Here is an 8,596-nt window from a genome sequence, read left to right on the forward strand (position 1 = left end):
AAAAGCTTTCGTATAGCAAAGCAAACCATCAACAAAATGAAATTGATTGGGAGAAGATATTTGCAAATAATATATCTGGTGTAAAACAAGATTTCAAGATAGAGCAAGCAAGTTTAGCTAAGAGAGTCTCTTTTAAAATAGAGTGGGGGGCCCTGGCTGGCTCAGTCAGTAGAGCACGTGACTCTTGATCTTGGGGTTGTAAGTTCGAGCCCCATGTTAGGTGTAGAGATTACTTAAAAATAAAATCCTTAAAATAGAATAAAATAGGGTCAGGAGGCCATATGGAAGAAGGAGTTTAGGCACATGCTCCCCAAGAAACTATGAACTTTTGCGTTACAAGCCCTGGGCCTAGACTTAACTCCCTCCTCACCATGACACCTGACTCTTCCATTCTTCACTTCAGAAGGAACCAATGAGATTTGACAAGTTTCAATCCCTTATTTGTATATTAACACAACCAAACCAGTGGACCTAGTTTCAATCCCTGTTTTGCCAAACAGCCCTGACTGAGAAGTGCACTTGTAACCTTTTGCATTGATAACCCTGCCCTCTCTTTGTCTTCCTGTGAACATAATTCAGGTTTCTACCTAAATCTGTGTCTCTGGAATTGGAATTCAAATTGCCCGAATATATGCTTCTTTTCTTAAATTTTCAGTGAATTTTTTTCTTGGTCAACACCCATAAGGGGTTAATATCCTAATTACATCAAGAACTTGTGCAACTCAACACCAAAAAAAAAAAAAAGAATAATCCAATTAAAAAATGAGCAGAGGACCTGAATAGGTATTTTTCCAAAGAAGGCATACAGATGGCCAACAAGGTGCATGAAAAGATGCTCACCCTCACTAGTCATCAGGGAAACGCAAATCAAAACCACAATGAGATATCCCCTTACACCAGTTAGAATGCTTAGTATCAAAAAGACAAGAAACAACAAGTGTTGGTGAGGATGTGGAGAAAAGGGAACACCTGTGCGCTGTTGGTGGGAATGTAAATTGGTGCAGCCACTACGGAAAACAGTATGGCAGTTCCTCAAAAAGTTAAAAATAGAGGGGCGCCTGGGTGGCTCAGATGGTTAAACGTCTGCCTTCAGCTCAGGTCATGATCCCGGGGTCCTGGGATCGTGCCCCACATCGGGCTCCTGGCTCAGTGAGGAGCCTGCTTCTCCCTCTCCCTCTGCCTCTCTCCCTGCTCATGCTTTCTCTCTCTCTCAGTATCTCTGTGTCTCAAATGAATAAATAAAACCTTTAAAAAAAAGTTAAAAACAGAAATATAATATGATCCAGTAATTCCTCTACTGGGTATTTACCTGAAGAAAATGAAAACACTAATTTGAAAAAATATATACATCCTTGTTTATTGCCACATTATTTACAATAGCCAAGATATGGAAGCAACCCCAGTGTCCCTTGATAGATGAATGGATAAAGAAGATGTGGTATGTTCATATCCATATAATGAACTATTACTCAGCTATAAAAATTAATGAGATCTTGTCATTTGTGACAACATGGATAGATCTAGAGGGTATTATGTTAAGTGAAATGAGTCAGAGAGAAAGGCAAATGTGATATGATTTCACTTATATGTGGAATATAAAAAATAAAAGCAAATGAAGAGAAATTCTTCTTAAAGAATAATTCTGGGGCACTGGGGCGGCTCAGTCGTTTAACCATCGACTTTTGATTTCAGCTCAGGTCATAACCTCAGGGTTGTGAGATCAAGCCTCACGGTGGGCTCCATGCTGGGCATGGAGCCTGCTTAAGATTCTCTCTCTCTTTCTCCCTCTGCCCTTCCCCCACGTCTTTCTCTCTCTAAAAAAAAAAAAAGAAAGAAAGGAATAATTCCAATTAATAAATGTAGAATCAATGAAGGAAATAGAAAATCATCATAAGAATACAATACAAAAATACAATTTTTGCAAGCAATATTCACTAATGAATGGTAAATATAGCAGGTGAAAGTTTAAGGAGAAACGAGGTACTTGCATACTCTCAAAATATTCCCCTCCCAATAAATATTTATTAATTAAAAACAGGGCACCTGGTGGGTCAGTCGGTTAAGCATCTGACTCTTGATTTCAGCTCAGGTCATATCTTGAGGTCCTGGGATCAAGCCTTGCATCGGGCTCTGTGCTCAGCATGGAGTCTGCTTACGTCTCTCCCTCTGCTCCTCCCCCCCAATCTCTCTCTCTCTCTTTCTCTAAAATAAATAAATAAAATCTTAAAAAAAAACGAAAACAAAAATTGTAATTTTATAATGGAGATTCTGGCAAATACCGCCTTAACCAAGTGCTCAACATTTAATCATAAACCCTCTGTGGTAGGCAACATGGCCCTCCCAAGCAATTTCCAAATCCTAGTTGATGACACCTATGAATTAGGAAATCTTACATGGCAAAAGAAACTTTGCAGATATTCCTTAAAATAGGGAGATTGTCTTGGATTATTTGGGTGGGCCCAATCTAATCACGTGAGTCCTTAAAAGCCAAGAATTTTCTCTGGCTGGAATCAAAGAAATATGACAAAGGAAGAGGTCAGAGATATTTGAAGCATGAGAAGAGTTCAACCCACCATTGCTGACCTGAAAATGAGGGGCCCAGGGACCTGAGCCATGTGGAAGTGAATTCTGCCAACACCTAGAATGAGCTTGGGTGTAGATTCTCCCCCAGAGCCTCTAGGTAAGAGCTTAGCCAGCCAACATTTTTATTTCAGCCTCGTGAGACCCTAAGCAAGACAACGGGACAACTGATTTACAGAACTGTGAGCTAATAAATGGGCATGGTTTTAACACACTCAGTTTGTAGTAATTTGTTACACAGCAATATAAAATGAATATCCTCACTGCTGTGCATCACTGAAAACCCATCTATCTTCATAATTAACTTTTGAACTGGCATAAGAAATAGATACACATTCCATGAACATGTCTGCATCAGATGTCCTAGGTCTTAAATGTTATTGCTTCAGAGTCTGAATGCTGCCCTATTTTCCCCTGCCCATTCACTCCAAATGTGGCTGCTATGTATTAACTATATTTTCTTTTCTGTATTCTTGATACCCTGGCACCTGTTGATCCTGGAGACATTGCCTTTCCCCAGGCTAGCTAATTCCTAGGGACAGCAAGCCCTAAGAGCCCTAAGACCTTAAGACCCTTAAGAGTGTGCCTTTCACACTCAAACCAACCAATCCAGAGCCTATACTTGCCAATTACCCTTTTTATCAAGGTCCCACAGATTAAGTCCAACATTCCTCTGTCCTAATCACCCCAAGACCAGGAAACAGACAACTCAGGATAGCCCTTACATCCCAGAACCCACTGAAATTATTCAAACTAGCTCGTCCTAAAATTTACCTAATCTGTTTACCTCATCTCACACAGTCCTTCCTGGAAAACAAAACAAAACAAAACAAAACACACAATAAAGCTCTTGCCCATGCTTTCCCCTCATTCCCTCTGGCTCCCTATCAATCCCAATGCTTCCTCACATGGCCCTGCATGGTCAGGCATGCAACCTCCTTTTGGGAACTGTGAGTAACAACGGCAATCATCTTCTGATCTGCTGCCCTCATCATGCATGAATGAAAACAAGATTCTGAGTACATTTTAAAACAGATTGGTCTTTTAACCACCCAGAGCACAGCTAACATCACCGGGTTTACCTAATGCACTCAGGGTAACAGAGCAACAGAAACCAGAGAGGCCTGCAAAGCCAATAAAAGAGGTCACTTTTGGAGCTTACACAATGGAACCTAATCCCAGGGTCCCAGCCCACCCCAGCAGACTTCCGGGATATGAAAACAACTCAATTACCATCCGCAAGACTCTTCTGATCTTCCAAACCTTCCATGTCCTGGCCCCCAATTCTTTTGGCTGAGTCACAAAAGGAGACCCTCATTTTCCAACCCAGGGTGGCTCATCATCTCCTTTAAGTAAAAGGCACTTTCTCAAACTCTGGGGTGATGTCTATGGACTAGATAAGGCAATCAAAATAGCTAATGCTACATTTTCCCAAAAGCTGAGTTTCTCAACATTAAATAATAACATGTGCAGAACTCCAAATTTCTAATCTAATTCCATATTCAGAAAAGAAAATATTTATCTACCTCATCCAGGGAGCAGTCCTATTAAAGCCATAATACATTTACTTGACTACAAAGGTCATATAACAAGTTAACCAACTGCCCTACATTTATATTTATGATGACTTTGGCGTTTCCTCTAGGGGGAAAAAATGGATGTTTTGTATTTGGAAATCTTAAGAATCTATTTTGATAACTTTCCCAAAACAAAGGAAGTCTGCTTGGAAGCTGGTCTCTACCTTCAGAACAATAAAACTTCCAGCCACCTCCAAACAGAAGTTTTCCAACTTACAAACAAAATGGATATAAACAAATGTCTTTTCTCGACACTTTGCCAACATGCTAAAGGTCGCCAGGGAGGCTGAAGTGGCTATCCAGGACCATTCTTTTATGAACGATATCTGTTTTCAGCAGATGGTTTTGCTTAGAAAAGAATGATCACATTCATGAAATGAACACTCATAAAGCAGTAGACATGAATCTAACACATGCAAAAAATCTATGTTAAATACTTCACTGTAGGGCACCTGGGTGGCTCAGTTGTTAAGCGTCTGCCTTCGGGTCAGGTCATGATCCTAGGGTCCTGGGATCTAGCCCCGCATCAGGCTCCCTGCTCAGTGGGAAGCCCGCTTCTCCCTCTCCCATGCCCCCCTGCTTGTGTTCCCTCTCTCGCTGTGTCTCTCTGTCAAATAAATAAATAAAATCTTTTAAAAAATAAATACTTCACTGTATGCCTATCAAGTTCATGTACATATTGTAGCAATTATCATTTTTAATAAAAGGGCAGCACTTACACACTTTTGGTGAATACTTGGGAATTATCGGTAAAAGCTCTGGATTTTAAATTTTTTGTATTTTCTTGTAAGGTTTTAGGTACTCATTTAAAAATTCTAGTTACCATTAGAGAAACCAGACTTCAAGTTAAAAGTCTGTACAGTCAGATTCAAGTATGAATTTGGAGATGTATGATCTGAAATGCAAGCATATTCCTTCTGAAACTGCATAATCAGAACCTAATCATGGGAAGACATCAGACTAAACCCAAACCGAGAGACATTTAACAAAATAATGGGCCTATAATCTTTAAACTTGTCAAGATCATGAAAGAGAATGTCCATCTCAGGTGTTTTCCAGAATAAAAGACACTAAAGACACATGGTAACCAAGGTGATGCATGATCTGGGACTGACACCTGGAACCGTTGACAAAACCTAGATGTATCTGGATGAGATAACAGTATTTTCCTAACACTGGTTTTCTGATTTTGATCATATCTGAAAATTAATCTCAAATGGCTCAGAAAAAAATAATATGTTTACATGTATACAGAGAAAGAGAATGATAAAGCAAATGTGATAAAATGTCAACATTTGGGTGATCTGGGTACATTTGGAATTTTTGTACAGTTTGCAATTTTTCTGCAAACCTGAAACAATTTTTTTTAAGTAGGCTCCACACCCAACATGGGCCTTGAACTCATGACCCCGAGATCATATGTCACATGCTCCACCAGCCAGGTGCCTCTGAAACAATTTTTAAAATCCCCTAAGGCAGGCACCTGGGTGGCTCAGTCGTTAAGTGTCTGCCTTCGGCTCAGGTCATGATCTCAAGGTCCTGGGATCGAGCCCCGCATCGGACTCCCTGCTCAGCAGAGAACCTGCTTCTATCTCTCCCTCTGCCTGCCACTCTGCCTACTTATGCTCTCTCTCTCTGTCAAATAAATAAATGAAATCTTTAAAAATAAATAAAAAATAAAATCCACTAAGGCATTCTCCTGTTAATCTAAATAAACATAAAATAGCACAGATATGCAGCTAACAGCAATCTGTTTTTTACTTCCTGTTTCAAAACAGTAAAAATTATTTTCCCTATTTTTCTCCTAGTATTCCAGCCAAGTTCATTGCTTTATTCCCTTGACACATAATCTTTTCTTTCCTTGTTCCACCCACCATAACACTGGAAAACTCTGGTTTCTAAGAAATTCTGCACAAGACAGAGCATTAACATCTTTCCATCTAAGGTTGCTAATCTACAGGGAGAAAATTCTAACAAGATTTGGGCCTTCTTGTTCCATTAGTATCCCCCACGCATAAACCCAGCTGCATGAGGGAAGATGTTGTTCCTAGATAAAAAGAAAAAACTCATTTTCAAATCATGACAAATAATAAAAGAAGAAATAGAAAAAGAAGAAGCCAATAGTTTCATTAATCTAGCTCCAGAAACATGAGGCTTTAAACCTGAAAGAATCTTAGTGAGGGTTTGAAGCCTCTCCCAAGGCTCAGACAAATCCCAAACATTAGCCAGAACATTCCGGGAGGAGCCCTCTGCTCACATTAGAGTAACCTTGGTGTCCTCTGCTCTTGTTTTCTCTATCATTTTATGTTCTGCCAGTCTTGACTGCTATTACAGCAAGTTCCCCCTGGAATATAATGAAATGGCCCATACAAAAATGTGCAGTTGCCACTTGAAGATGAAGTACAACCTGAAGTTAGATGAAAACCTATGGAATTCCCTTACCTTCAAGTAGCAGTTGCGTGCAACAGGCTCCACATCTGTATCAGGTCCCTGGGGGGGTTGAGGCTACCTCAATGCATGCAGAATATATAGGGAGAGATTATATATCCGGGTTTTTCATTACACAAGGTATTTTTGATGGGTTCTCAGCCAAGATCCACTTAAAAACAAAAGCTACACAAAGACTACAAAAAGGCCACACAAAGTTTAAACAAAAGGCTAAAGAAAGACCAAACAAAAGCCAAAGAAAGTTTAAACAAAGAGTGAAACAAAGACAAAACAAAGGCTAAACAAAGACAAAAACAAAGACTAAAACAAAGAGCAAAGGAAAATCTAAACAAAAGCTAAGCTAAGCTACTGCCATACCATACATACACACACACACACACACACACACACACACATCCACATCCACACTATATCTCTACACACACTCACATATTTCAGGCCCCTACCTTCCACATCCCACATAATCCATTCCATGTTAAACCCTTCACCAAGGCACACTCCACACCAACTCCACACATCAAACCATATGCCGTGTCCAACCAAACCAACACACCAGCTCACCCCACCAAACCACACACCCTTCACCCAGGGCCCGCATATGTGGACATGGAGACACACATGGAAGGGAGACAATGAGAAGATATGGCGGGGGGATGGTCATCTACAAGTCACAGAGAGAGATTTGGAACCAGCATCAGAAGAAACCAACTGTTCTGGCACCTTGATCTCAGACTTCTAGCCTTGAGAACTGTGAGAAAATACATTTCTATTACTTAGGCCACCGGTTTGTGGTAATTTGTTACACCTGCCTTAGCAAACCAATACGCCATGGTCCCTATAAGTACTATTTTAATTAGTTTTTGTATTTATCAAAATAATACATGCACAATGTTATTATATAATGGCATTAAAAGACTTATGTTGTATGTCAGCTATACTCCATTTTTAAAGGCTTATGTTGCAAAACAATAGCCCCTTTTGTTACCTCACCCCACTGCATAATCCCACTCACTGAAGGCAACCACACTTAACTTTATTCTATTTTTTCTATATTTATTTCCGCATTGCTAAATAATTCCACAAACAGCCATTTATGTACTTATTTATTGTAGGCTTTTGGCTTCTTGATGAGGGTTTGGTTTTTTTAGTCTCTACTTTTTGCTCTCTGGTCTCCTTCACCCACTGAATGCAATTATCTCAGTATCTATATTCCTATAAATATGTAAATATTTCCTACAGAAACTTCTGATCAACTGTGATTATTTCCTTTCTCTTTACAACTTTGTTTTTCCTGGAGTTAATAGTCGTCCTGTTTTTGCTTTCATTTGTTTATTTTAATTTGCTTAGTTGTTTATTTATGTGTCATTCATTGTTTTCCAAATATTCTAACAGACCTCTCAAATATCTACCAACAATTTTCTCAAGCATTCCAATACATCAAATAATCATTTCCATCTATTGTCTTCTGTAATTCTCTGTTCTCATGTTCTGTTTTGAGACTGGATGCTCTCAAAGCCAGTGCAGGGTGGGGACTTCCTTTCATTGCTTTGCTGTAATGGATCACCTGTGCCCTGGATCCCATATCATTCTCATTTTCGGTTTGCTCCCTCATTTTTCTGAAGCACATCCTCTAGTTAATCTTCCTTAGAAAGGAGACACACATGCACACACACACATACATATTTATAGTGAATGTCTTTGAGTGTTGAATGCCTGAAAACAGCTTTATTCTATTCTCACCGCTTGGTTGCCTGTTTGTCTGGGTATAGAATTCTGGATTGAAAATTAGAGTTCCTCAGAACTCTGGTTGTATTGTTTTTATTTTTTTTCTTCCTCCAGTGCTGTTGTTGAGAAGTTCTAGAACTTGCAGATTCCCATTCTTCTGTGGTCTTTTTAAAATCTCTGGAAATGTTCAAGATCTTATTTTATCCCAATTGTGCTAAAAGTCCCCCAGTCCTTCAGTGTGAGTCTTTTTTTATCCGCACTTGGTA

At 39.5% G+C, this 8,596-nt stretch overlaps 1 protein-coding gene across 2 annotated transcripts in view; it reads right to left on the reverse strand.

Moving 5' to 3' along the window:
* Positions 1-6,727, reverse strand: part of MOBP (myelin associated oligodendrocyte basic protein) — a 40,899-nt gene extending 34,172 nt beyond the window's left edge. For both annotated transcript variants that reach the window (XM_073901740.1, XM_025870834.2), the window contains exon 1: positions 6,600-6,727. The gene's annotated coding sequence lies outside the window, so the exon portion shown is untranslated. The remainder of the gene's footprint in view (positions 1-6,599) is intronic.
* Between the last annotated feature and the right edge of the window lie 1,869 nt (positions 6,728-8,596).

Source organism: Callorhinus ursinus, unplaced genomic scaffold (genome assembly GCF_003265705.2).
Source record: "Callorhinus ursinus isolate GAN/ISIS: 27379988/994484 unplaced genomic scaffold, GSC_fseal_2.0 scaffold1, whole genome shotgun sequence".
NCBI lineage: Eukaryota > Metazoa > Chordata > Mammalia > Carnivora > Otariidae > Callorhinus > Callorhinus ursinus.